General features: G+C 38.5%; 1 protein-coding gene across 9 annotated transcripts in view; it reads right to left on the bottom strand.

The window, feature by feature from the left end:
* The window catches only part of chl1b (cell adhesion molecule L1-like b), a 130,628-nt gene that overhangs the window by 61,339 nt on the left and 55,844 nt on the right, over positions 1-13,445 (bottom strand). For 4 of the 9 annotated variants that reach the window (XM_055212664.2, XM_055212663.2, XM_055212665.2 and 1 more), the window contains exon 1: positions 6,634-6,903. The exons of 1 other annotated variant lie outside the window; for it this stretch is intronic. The gene's annotated coding sequence lies outside the window, so the exon portion shown is untranslated. Of the gene's footprint in view, positions 1-6,633; positions 6,904-13,445 lie in introns of those variants that run through there. 4 more of the 9 variants (XM_055212661.2, XM_055212668.2, XM_055212666.2 and 1 more) reach the window with 2 other exon arrangements.

The raw sequence follows: 13,445 nt of genomic DNA, 5'->3' as shown, positions 1-13,445 counted from the left end.
TGATTGGTTGATCATAACATTGAAATGCTATAATGACTGCTACACTGTGTACAGTATACTGTGTCTTCTATACCGTATTAATGTATTTTACATTTCTCTTCTCACATAAACAATTTGAACTCAGCATTTAATATTTATTAATTTACTTCACCTCAAATGAAACAATGTAGTTTTGAGAAGAAGATAATTTAAGTTTATTTTTAATTTTTTTAATAAAGTTTATTTTCATATCCCATTGGCAGAAACGTAGCATAAATATACAAGCATTAACTCACTTTTGATGTTGACCATAAAAATAACATTATCTTAAATCATATCTCTGAATTTGTACTGGAAAACAAGATAAAAATACTAAGGGGCTTTTACACCAAGGCGTTTATGATGGTTTTTAACTCTTTCCCTGCCAGCGGGTTTTTTTTTAAGTTGCCAGCCAGCGCCAGCATTTTTCATGATTTTCACAAAAGTTCAATGCCTTCCAGAAAATGTTTTTCTTTAAATATATAAACAAACAATATATCAAATGAAAGAACAGTTTGCTTAACAATCTCAGTTTCATCCTACCTTCATTAGTTCTCTTTTTATCACCTCTCAAATATGGGTAGGTTTCTTCAAAAACACACAATTTTGGGCAAAAAGCTGAGATAATTCCATTTTTTGTGAATGACTTTTGATAGAGATCAGATGCAGAGCAATCTTTAAAACATACACGGAGGTCTTTCACGTGAGGCGCTACTTCCGGGTCGTTAAGGCTTCTGGTGGATAATAGCGGTATTGCGGAAAGCCAGAAATTCTCGTCATTGGCAGGGAAGCGTTTTCTCTTAATTGACAAGTTATCTCGTCAATGGCAGCGAAAGAGTTAAGTTGTTTCTACTGAAAGCGCGGCACTTTTCAAAAACGCAGCTGGCGTGTTTTGTTTTTACGCTCAGCGCTGAGCGCCCAGAGTTGAAAAATTGTTATTTTAGTGAAACGCTTAGCTCTTTAATGTCACTTTTCACTCGGTCGTCCAATCACAGTGGAGGAGGAGCGGGACAAATAACACAACACCCGACCGGCGCATCGTTTAATGACTAATAAACAAAGCAGAAGTATTATAGCAACCAAAACGCTTAGCCGAAAAAACGCTCACAATTGCCCACAGTCGGCAGCCATGTTTAAACGCTTTGGTGTACACGTCCCCTAAGAAATCCACACACTGAAAAAAAGTATTCATTCAATTTAAGGTAAGTGGTTACAATCAATTTATTTAAGCTACATTTAAACAACAAAAAAAAATATAAGAAATACAAAACAAAACTAAAAACTTTTGTTTAAATGTAGCTTAAATAAATTGATTGCAACCACTTACCTTAAAAAAATTGAGTAAATTGAATTAATATTTTTTCATTGCATTTTTGCTATAAAATAGCCATGTTGTAACTGGAATAATGGTACAGTAAGGTTGTGTTTGTTAACATTAGTAAATATATCAGCTAACATGAACAAACAATTATAAAAATTGTTTATCAGCCTTTATTAATTATTGTTAATGTTGGTTAAGTCAGTTCACTGTGCATTAACTAATGTTAACAGTTACAACTTCAGATTTGAAAAATGTATAGTAAATGCTAAAATTAACATTAACTATGATTAATAATTGCTGTTGAAAACATGTTAGCGAATGCATTTAATAATGTTAACCCATACAACCTTACTGTACAGTTTTACTGGAAAATTTATAGTGTAGCCATTATTGTAGACAATATGAACCCCTTTAGGATGATAAACTTTAACTATACACACGAGAGGCTGCATATATTATCAGCAGCACACTTACGTGCAATAATGAAACGGCCTGCTAAAAACAGAGCTGAGGGTAGCAAAGTTACCGGTTAACAGTATTGAGACCTTTCTGTTTTAACCGTCTCTTATCCATTTCATTGTCAATGACCTCTATCTAATCTTATAAAGTAGACCGATACATCGTATTCAGCACAGAGCCAGCATTTAAGTGCCTTTTAGTATAAAAACGGCATGTGCACTATGCAGTGTACTAATGTGATTAGCTCCATCCGTCCTGTCAAACTGAATTAAAAAATTTTCTGCTGTCTGAAGACGCTTGATGGTTGTGCATCACTCCGAAATCTTCGGAAAACACAGCAATTCTGATTTAATCTCTCCTACACTGCTAAAACATGATTTACCTTACTGGAACTAAAGAATTGACTTATTTCAGTGTAAGTCACTTTAATCTTTAAAATGATCTTGATTGATGTTCGACCAGAAAAATGGTTTAGAAAGTTACATTTAGGGCTTATAGGCTACATTTTTGTTTAACAACATATATTTACATAATTAAGGGAAATCTAAATTACACAGCCGGAGATAAATCATTTACAGAATCGCTAGGAGGTCTTATGAGTCAAACTCCATCAGGGTTTCTGCAACTCGCAATGCTGTATAAATAATGCACAAATAACACCTTTAACAGGCATTAGCTACACAAGGCATACATTATTAAAGCCTATGTGTCCCAGCAAAGCAGAGACAAGACACTAAATGAGATTAAGAAGTGGGTGTGATATTAAATAATAACTATGCCTAATTGAGATTTGGCTCCGTTTCAGTCTGCTTCAACATGCATGCAGGAAACAAAGCAGTTCAATTACCAAACCATTAATAATACAGCACCCGGAACAACCAGAGGCGGGGGGAGGATGGGGAGGTATTAGGATGTGATGGGTAGTGTAAGATTGACCACAGAAGAAGATTTTGACTGCTATTTGCTCTCTGTCTGTTGGTGGTCCCAAAAATCCGAAATGAGATGTTTAATTCTAAAGGGGCCATGGCATGTAAATCTGACTTTTTCCATGTTTAAGTGCTATGATTGGGTCCCCAGTGCTTCTATCAACCTAGAAAATGTGAAAAAAGAAAACAACCCAGTAACTAGTTTTGGTAAACCATTCTCTACAAGCACCTGAAAAAATGGGTCGTTGAAATTTTGCTATGCTTATGATGTCATAAGGAGCTTTTATTCTAATAATACCGCCCCTTAATCTGCACCATCCAATCACAGCACTGCCATTTAGTGCAGTGAGAAAGAGAAGGGAAAATAATTCACAGCACAATTGAGTTTCAATTGTCACAAACCACCATCATTGTGATCAGTGTTTGCACTTCATCCGCTCATTTGCATTTTAAAGGACACACCCAAAACAGCAGATTTTTGCACACACCTACAAAGTGTAAATTAACATGCTATAATAAATTATCTACTGTATATGGTATTTTGAGCTAAAACTTCACATATGTGCTCTGGGAGACATAAAAAAGTCTTGTGACATGGCCCCTTTAATAATATTTACATTCGATCCCATAGATTATATTCAATTATGATTAAATTAAGATTAAGAGATTTGGTATGTTTGGACTTTTTGGTATGTTCACACCGCCGCCGGCGAGAACGTCAAAAAACGCTCTGGCTGCCCTGCCAACGACACTCTTATAGAAAAAGAGTAGTGGACGCTCTGACACTTGAATGCAATCTCTGGAAGCCTTCTGATTGGTTGCCGCCAAACGTTTCTGCCTTCCAATTGGTTGCCGCCAAACTGCGTCATAGCTTATTACCATGAAGTTGAGTTCATTTCAACTCTCCTTGATGTCACACCATCCAAAGCATGCCGCACCACTGCTCGCCAGTGTCATTGAAAATGAACGACTTCCGACCACTTTGACGCTCTCGCCGGTGGCAATGTGAACACACAGTTTCACATACTGATCACCGTATGACATCAGCACTGCACTTTTTGGTTCTTTCTTGCGTTATTTTGATTTTATGCGCCAAGCAGAGAAGTTGAAAACACACATTTGGTATTGTTTCAAAATAGGTATGTCTTATGTGCGTTTCACATAGTACGTGGCAGTCACAAGTGTCTAGTTAATTTTCAATAGGAGATGTGCAGAAAGCGGCAAAAGGGGGGCGGTGACACAGCTCTTCACGACAGGCGCCATTGAAGATAAATATGTTTGCACTAAATGCTGCACAAAACGCTTCCACTATACGAGAAAAGCTGAACCCTGCATTCCATGTGAAATGCTCATCACACAGTCATAAAGTGTGCAATCAATATGAACATCATACAGAACTAAAATCACCATGAAATATCCTAAACTGAGAAATAAAAATAACATTTTGAGATGCTCAATAGGGGTGTGCACTTAGAGGTACAGCGCATGAATTTTGGCAAAAATAGAAAGATGTGGGTTGGTTTAAGACAGCTAAGGAATGGAAGTCATATACCATCTCTTTCATTGACAGTGGATGGGTGATGCATTGTGGGAGTGAATGAAGGAGACAGAATTTAGATGGATGGGGCGTAGGAGGTGTGGGCGTGGATCATGAACTTGCAGCATAGAGAAGTGGAGAGATTGTTTTTTGATGGAGTGGAAGAGTGGATGAGCAAAACGTAGAATGACGTGGAAGAGTACTGACTATGACGTATAGATGGATTATAAACGGCACACGAGAACTATAATCAATGAGCAGAGCTGCTTCTAACCTCAGGTCCCCATCGGAGAGATGCTGGATGACCTCGTGACTCCATTGAAGTGCACTGACAGAGATTAACGTGTCCCTGGTCAACAGTGCAATTTATTTTTTAAAGCGCCACCAAACCCAGACTGGTTCCCGATCATCAACCTGTTACATGCTTTTATGGTGCAGGTTTTCCCTTGTGGAAAAGGTCTCACTTTCGCTCATAAATGTTGACAGGCAAAACTACACACCAGATGAACAACCAAGGGACTGACAAATCAAATGTTAACTTTCTGGTCTGCTTTTCAGAGCTAATAGCCAACAAAAAAAGGTAGATTTACTGTTACTGTTGTTTCATGGGTCCGCTGGACCACATTGGTGAGGGAAACCCAATGCATAATTTTTTTTTCTGCTGGTTTGTGCATCTCTAATGGTTTGAATCTGACACAAAGGTTCGGTTTGTTTGTTTCCTGCACATATTTCACACATTTCAGCTCTTTAAAAAGCTTGTTTATGACATTTTCATGTTCAGAATGCAATGTTCTACATGTGTTGTTCAGCTGAACTGGAAAAAAGCTCTTGGGGCGTCAAAAGGACAAATTGTCTGTATGGTTAAGGTCACAGAAGACGACTGCAAATAATGAAAGAGATCGTTCAAATGCTCGGATCACAGATGTGTTGTCAAGTTGGAAAGGGGGTCGAGGATGAAAATAGAAAGAATGCCTCATTTCTAGTACCTGGATGTGACAAACTCCTCTCTGTGTCTTGCCCTTTATAATTTTTTTCATTACACTGTTTCTTTGAAGTCTTAGAGATGAGTGCAACAGCGGACAGTGATCATATTAGGCTGTGATCCGTGTTGAGTGCCCTTAAGTAGAGCAGATTGAAAAACAGACACACCGGGGAAAACGGGAGTGTTATTTTGTGGGAACTGACATGGCCAACGTTCATTGAGATCTGACGGATGTTGGCGTTCCCCCCGGACAAAACTTTGCAGTTGCCAAACAAGATAAATGGAACCTGCGTCCAAGAAAATCTTCCTCCCCCGACATATAAAGCGAATTTACTTTTCATCCTCCTGTAGGCAGAATTCATATCCCCGAGGGCAAGGAAATGTCTGTTGTTTGGGAATTGTGGACCTAATGCTCTTTACAATGTGCAAACACTGCCACACCTGTGTCCATTGACATTTGTGTTGTGTTGGAAATGAGACTCGCACGAGCTCTTAATTCAAAACGTGTTTCAGCTTGTTTCCTTACATCTGGATAAGCTTGTTTTAAAGAAGCTATTTATTTGACAGATCTGTCGGAAGACTCAAAACACTCTGGGTTTCTTCATCAGTTCATAGCGCACTAAACCATTAGCTTTTTTATTAACATGTTACGAAACCTGAGAAAAAGGACGCTTCCAATCCAGTCCAAACTCGTGAGTATTGCTATTCAGCCAAAAAGAAGCAAAAGGCATCTAAAAAGTATTTAAATGAAAAAAGCCAATGATTGTACAACACGTTATCCAGCAAGGCAAAATTTTTATTAGCCTGAACAAACAATACAAAATCTAAATTACATTAAAATCTATCTGGTATAATAAATAAAAGTTGCACATTATATGAGGAGCACATGACATTAACCGAATGCTCTTGGCACGTATTCTATCAAATACTTTCGCTTTATATCCGCCTAATCCCAACCTCAGTTCTTTCAGAAATACCGGTTTGATGGCAGAATCTATTGATAGTCATTTACATAAAACATCATACGCGTTTAGAGGGTTTTGCATCAAAGCTTTGCATCATATAGCTATATCTCAATTGTCAGAGCATTGCAGTAACAGCGCAAAGGTTGTGGGATCGAGTCCCAGTAAACACATATACTGATTAAAACATATAATTTAAATGCACTGTTAAGTCGCTTTATATAAAAGTGTAAGCCATCATGCGTAAATGTATATAAACACAGCATACAAATATACAAATATATTGTCCCCCAAAGCCCTTTGTAACACACGTGCGGGGGTCACAGGAAACCCTACTTCTGTACAGTAACTATAGTTGCTTTTCTCTATGCCGGGCTGCTGTTGTATCAACCTTAGACAAACCATGAAATAAAAGCCTGAATACTCACAGGGACCTGCTTCATTCTTGTCCGCACTTCCTCAGAAAGATAGTGGAAGCTTTCCCCTTTTGCACGGTCTAATCCCACAGGCGTGAACAACAGAGAGGAAATCCAGAGAAACGTCTAACGCAGCAGACACGGGAAAGAGAGTCTACGCTAGCGCACTGTACGGTGCGGTGTGAGACAGGCACTGGGGAGACATATGTTGCCAAAGCCTCTCGCTTGGCAAAGGAGCTCATTAAACGAGTGACAATCACTCCCACAAAACCAGATCTGAGCGCTTTTCACATGCAGCGCACAATAAAGAGAGAGAGAAAGAGAGAGAGAGAGAGAGAGAGCAAGAGCGAGTAAAGGAATTCTAGAGAGAAAGTTGCATCTTAAGCATTTTAGGGATGGGAAGTCTTGTTACTTGTTTTGTCTGTTGTAACTCTTACTGTGGTTAAGTGGTGGTTAAGGATTTGTTTTAAGAAAGATTAATTTTATTGCTCAGTTTACTTTTTTGTTAAGTAGATCTATGCCTGTGTACATATATTTCGAAATGCTGCCTACAAGCTAATTATATTGCGTTTATGTAGCCAGTGGCGGCCGGTGACTTCTTTTTCAAGGGCGCACTCGTCACAACATGTATGTAGCCCGTCATGCGCGTGGTTCGTCATTTCAAAATATGTGTCAAGTGAACCTATGTGCATCACGTGTCATGTCAAAACAAGTGCCTGCTGCACACGGGTCTAATGGGTTTATAATAAAAGAGCGCTCACGTTTGCCAGATACTCGCATAATGATCTCATGCGTTATTGAGTTTAGTGTTAAGTTAGTGTCTCGCGAGTATTTTGTGAACGTGAACTCTTTTATTATAAACGGTTTCGACGCGTGTGCAGCAGGCACGAATTTTGACAAGACGCGTGATCCACATGGTTTACATAACGCGCCGGACACATATTTTGAGATGACATTTATTACATTTATAAAAATATCTAAAGAAAACGTAAGCTGTGCTTGCAGTGCAAATCTCAGTCACTGTGTGATTTCCTAAAAGAATTTTTTTTTTCTTCCACGAAGAACAATGCATTACATTTATTCATTTAGTAGACACTTTTATCCAGTACAAATAAGAGAGAGTTTAACATTATGTCAGTGAGCTAACAATAAGTGTATTCAAAGTAATTATGACGAATATTGCACTACACCGATTTTTTGTCCAATCAAATTCTTCTAAAATGATCATGGCCCCTCCCCCCAAACCACCTGCAATGGAGTATGTAGCACATTATAGTTCATTCGTTGTGATGTAAATCCAATAGGCTATTTTAAGACACAAAAAACAAGTCCAATGACTTACCCCACCCAAACGTCAACAAGAAATAAAACCTCACGTGGGTGTTGAAATCCACCTGATTGACATCAAATAGTGGACAGCAACAGTGCCTCCCAAATGAGACCAGACCCCTAGGGACCGGGTGATTTGCAGACAGAGCAAACAGCACAGGGCAGGATGCTGTCACAACCGAACAAACTCCCCACCCCCTCCCATAATGCTACCGACTGTGAAACAGGCTCAAGGTGATGGAATAGCGCATGCGAGAGTGAGGGGTTGACACACGTGCTTTAATATGCTGATGCAGGTGCTTCAAACACATTAAAGATGTGCCTGTCACATGGAACGATGCCCAGATAGGTGAATGTATAATTAGTCTTTGAGTTTTCCTGGAAATGATGCTCTCTGCTTTGTGTCAAGAGCTTCCCATCTGATGTAGGATCATACAACATGGCATCAATTAAAGTGAAAATCATTAAACTTACAGGAACCATAAACACTCTTAATTAAAATTGAATTACGGCGGATTCGTTTGTGTGCTTGTTTAATGGAAAGTAACATTAATTTCATCATCCATGACTCTGACAGACAGTGTAGGGGATTGTGTTAACTGCATAACTGATCTTCAACTACACGTCTTCTGTATAAAACGTTGCCCATGAACAGATGTTTTGATTTGGGCTTTCGGTCTGAATAATTAGTCACTTAACTGTGCTTTCGCTAAGCCAAATCGTAACATGCTTGGAATGTAATTGACTAAAAAAAGGTTAATGACATACTTTGCCTTAAAACGGAAATTAGATTTTGCCAAACCTTTCGACATTACGCAACAGTGGTGCTATGTGGTTGCTAGGGCGTTCTGAGTTGCCAAGTGCTTACAGAGCCCACCCTGTAGTCTCTGGGATTTTCTAGTCGATAGATATCCGGATGACCTAATACTTCCAGCAAGATTTGGAAGTGTGCATTCGATGGACCCTTTACTATCCCGTGAGCCCCCGGAAAGGAGAACCCAACAAAGAATAAAAAGTAAAGGTGTCGTCATATTAAAAATGTCAGAAAGTGGTAACATGGCTCTTTTCAAATGTTGTTCCTTTTTTGCATTTGTTTAACATCATCAAGTTAACGTCTCGCTCTTGTAATGATGACATATGCAGGGGTGTAATTTCCACTTTGGGACAGGGGTGACATGCCCCCCACTTTTCAAAATCCTGTTTGTCCCCCCCACACACTTTCAAAGTCATTTGTTTTTTAAATTAATTGTTTGTTAATTATTATCACCATAGTACCGAGCCCCTAAGGTGACATTGGAGTAAAAAAAATCTAAAGTTTAGTTTCATGTGCTCACGTGAAACTTTCGCATTCTCACGTGAAACTTTTGCATGCTCACATGAAACTTTCATGTGCTCACGCGAAACCTTCATATGCAGAATTTTTTTAAAAGTTTAGTTTCGTGTGCGCACAAGAAAGTTCACGTCCGCACGCAAAACTAAACTTTAAAATAACATTTTGCTTTCACGAGCGCACACGATAGTTTCACGTGCGCACGCGAAACTAAACTTTATTTAATTTTTGCTTCATGTCCCCTTAGGGGCTCGGTATCATAGCCCCCAAATGTATGTAAATGGAAAAAATGGGATTCAAATCAAAAACATTTTCCTCCATTGTCTGCCCTCCCCACTTCTTAAACCATCGTTACACCATTGGACCTATGTGTTTAAATTTCATTCACACTACCCATATGTATACTATATTTACATACATAAATATTACATCAATTTCAATAATACATTTATTTTCAAAGCATGAAAGTTGCTAATCCCTAATGCTAAGTTTGGGCAATAATAATGTAATGTTTGCCTCAGAAAGCACAACAAACATAGCATCTATTATACATGCAAAACTGTTCCGCAAGAACATTCATCTTAACCTAAGGCCCCTTAAATGCCCCCTTTTCTGGTTGAAGGAGCGGCATAAGCAGAATTTGGCAGGAGGACAGGGTTGTTTGATAGTGTGAGCAGATTGGCAGATAGAGAAAGCACTCAAAGAGCCACTGTGCCGGTGCTGAACCGGCGGAGCCTTCGAGGTCCCCTGCGTGTCCTCTTTAAATATCTGGAGGATGAAGCTGCTATTATAGCCACACAAACAGAAAGAAAGCTGATGAACTTCACAGGAATCCTTCTTCCTGAAAGCAAGCGGGTTAGAATAGAGTGGCAGGAGGGCGTAAAACACAGAGAAGCAGAGGGCAAGCTGCCAGTTCACCCAAGCTTAGTCTTCACGCGCCCAAGCCGAACAAACCTGACATTGTTGCAGGACGCTTCCTAGGGAATTGCCATTCTCTCACTGTTTCTCTCTGCCTTTCCTCTTTCGTTCACAAATCACAGCAAGAAACTTACTGTTTTGCTTTTGAGACATTGAGGTTGTTTGATGTGTCATTATCATGTTCTACACCCAGTTGTGTTGTTTGTTTTGTTACTTAGTATTTGAATACGCTATACATGACTGAATGACCTAAAGTAATGAATTGGAGTCAAACAAAATGTTATTGTGTCGTGCGGTTAACGTGTCAATCGCATTTAAATTGAAGCAAGGCCTGTTTAAAAATAAAGCAAATATGACTGTATAGCACAAAACACAAAATGGTACTTTTGGCTGGATATCTTCATCAATCTCATGCATAACTAGGAGGATATATATTCCTATATGTATTTATAACTTCTTTTGTCTTCCATTTACAAAAAACAATACAAAATTTATTCATTAATGACCCGTTTTTACACCCTGTTTCCTCTTTGAAGAAAACACCACATTTTTTAATTTTTTACTATGTTCTTGCCTCAACTTGGACAGATTGATGCATACCTTTCTTTTTTCAATGTGTGCACTTGATTTTTGTTCTGAGCGTTGTGAGTGTGTTGGCATTTGGCCTGGCCCCATTCATTCCTTGGGATCCAAACAGGGCTACATTTAGAAGCCACCAAACACTTCCATGTTTTCCATGTTCTTCGACCTCTTTGAGCGATGGGAGAGTAGTCAGGAGTGATGGTGTTACTTCCCGTCGAGGTCGAAGTGCTGCAAACTAAGTGCTCTTCCGCCCTACAATATAGTTCTCGTTTTTTATCCCGTTAAAAATCGCCACGTTTTATTTTGTGCCACCATACTTGTGTAACTACTCATGTAACAGTCTTTAAATAGGGAAAACATGGAAGTGTTTGGTGGCTTCTACATTCATCCCTGTTTGGATCCTGGGGAATGAATGGGGCTGGGCTAGATGCTAACACATTCACAACGCGTTGTACGCATTGAAAAAATATAGGTATGTATTCATTTGTCTAAGTTGAGGTATGAACATAGTAAAATATTAAAAACGGTAGTGTTTTACTTTAAGAGCGTTCGTCCTGGCTCGGTGTCCCGCCCACTTCTATGAAAGCCAACTTGCCGCTAAATAACTGCACGTATTTTACGTTTTAAGGTTTCTAATTCATATTAATTCGTACCATGACGTTGGGTTTAGGGGCGGGACTTTAACATTGTTTTTTCTAATAATCCTAATAAATAAGTTTTTGTCCGATTTAATTAGTTTATGAATTAGCCAACTAATAAAATGTCATAAGTGTCAAATTTTCGAAATTGAGATAAATACGATTAATAAAAAGCTTTACATTGATGTATGGTTTTGGTATAATAATAATAATTAGAAAATTTGGAACTTGCAAAAAAATAAATATATTGAGAAAATCGCATTTAAAGTCCATGTCTAAATAAAGTCTTTACCATGCATATTAATTAAAGAGTAACTAAACCCTTAACCAACTTTTTTTAGTTAATGATCTGTAAGAATGATGCTTTATTAGTGCTGTTCATTGATTTTAGTAAGTTTTTTGACATTTGGATATAAAGTGTTTCAATACTACAATATATGGTGTAAAAACGTCTGAGTGCTGCCCTCTTCAGGTTGAACGGTGGCTACTGCAGTTGAATTTTCCTATTGGATGTTAGGTCCAAAAAGTAACTTGTGATGTAAGCAGGTTCAAGCTCACCACGCCCTTGTTACGATCTCACCACATGCTTGGTACGAGCTTAGTTCATCCCCTCTATCTTCGTTGGGATCTTCCCACATTTTTTGCATTTTTCAAATATTGCAAGTGGGTGGAGTCAGGCTCTGACCAGGGGTTTAGTTATGCTTTAAAAGGTTTGTTTTAGTGCTGCCTTACCGCTGTAACGACCTTGTTGACTGAATATAGGGGAAGTTGTAAGCTTGTATAGTATTTAAACCAAACTTGAATGGGAAATCCCCAAGGAGCAGGTAGCAAAGTAAAGTTTGTAGGCGAGTTTCTGGGCAATTTTGATCCCAATTTTGCTGCATCCTCTCACAATTTTTTTATAATTATTTACGGTAGGAAATTTACAAAATATCTTCATGTAACATGATCTTTACATAATATCCTAATGATTTTTGACATAAAAGAAAAAGCGATAATTTTGACCCATGCAATGTATTTTTTTTATTTTTCTACAAATACACCCGTGCGACTGAATGAATGGTTTTGTGGTCTATGGTCACAAATGCTTACGAATTCCTAGGAAACCAGGCTGGCAATTTCTGTATAGCTTCAAACAGCCACCTTTACCCGCAATGCAACGCACTTGTGAATCTGATTATTAACTCAACTCTAGAAAGGGCAGAATAAACAAATAAATAAATATTATTGATGCAAGCACCGAAGGTTGTAGTGCAATATTTTTCCTTTTTTCGCAAAACTACAGAAAATGCATAACCTGCAAAAACCAAGCAGCAGTGAAGGGCACCGAAGAGGCGAGCACAGGTGCGCTCCTCCATAGGAAATAACCCCCCTGTAACCTTCAGGCGATGCTGACAACCTGCACAATATGCTCACCTGGGCCCTGATCAATGCCCTAAGGATGTCATAATGATATATGCACCAGTATGTACACCAGGTCTCAGAACCGGTGATATAGACTGAGGCGTCAGATCTGCTGTACCGCATGTGCTAGGTCACGGCCAGGACAAACCCGGTTCACCAGACCGAGTGAGAACAGCCTCCTGCTGACTGATGGCTAATCCGGCATACAGTGATTACAGAACTGTGCTGTTTCCAGATTTACACATCTGCTCATTTATTTTTTGTTTATTATATATTGTATTGAATAAACAGTAATTAGAAATGCTGTAAAAGGCAAATCTGGTTTGAAAAACAAGACTAAATGTGAATACCTTTTGTGTAGTACTTTGCTACTGCACCGTAAGCCATATGGATCCAACATAGCTCACTTTTTATGCACAATAAAAAATACTTAATCCTATAAAATATTCTGATGTTTAAACCACATTTAAAAATGATGAAGTACATCTGATTATATTCTCCTATATGTGATTTTGAAGAAAACAAATATATTTGCAAAATGGCTCAAAATGTTTATTCTGATGAAAGGCCAACTATCATTTGGAAAATAATGCATTAAAAAATGAACTTTATTTTCAAATGCC

This window comes from Misgurnus anguillicaudatus, chromosome 8, assembly GCF_027580225.2.
Source record: "Misgurnus anguillicaudatus chromosome 8, ASM2758022v2, whole genome shotgun sequence".
Classification (NCBI taxonomy): domain Eukaryota; kingdom Metazoa; phylum Chordata; class Actinopteri; order Cypriniformes; family Cobitidae; genus Misgurnus; species Misgurnus anguillicaudatus.
This window is presented reverse-complemented; position numbering and strand designations above follow the sequence as displayed.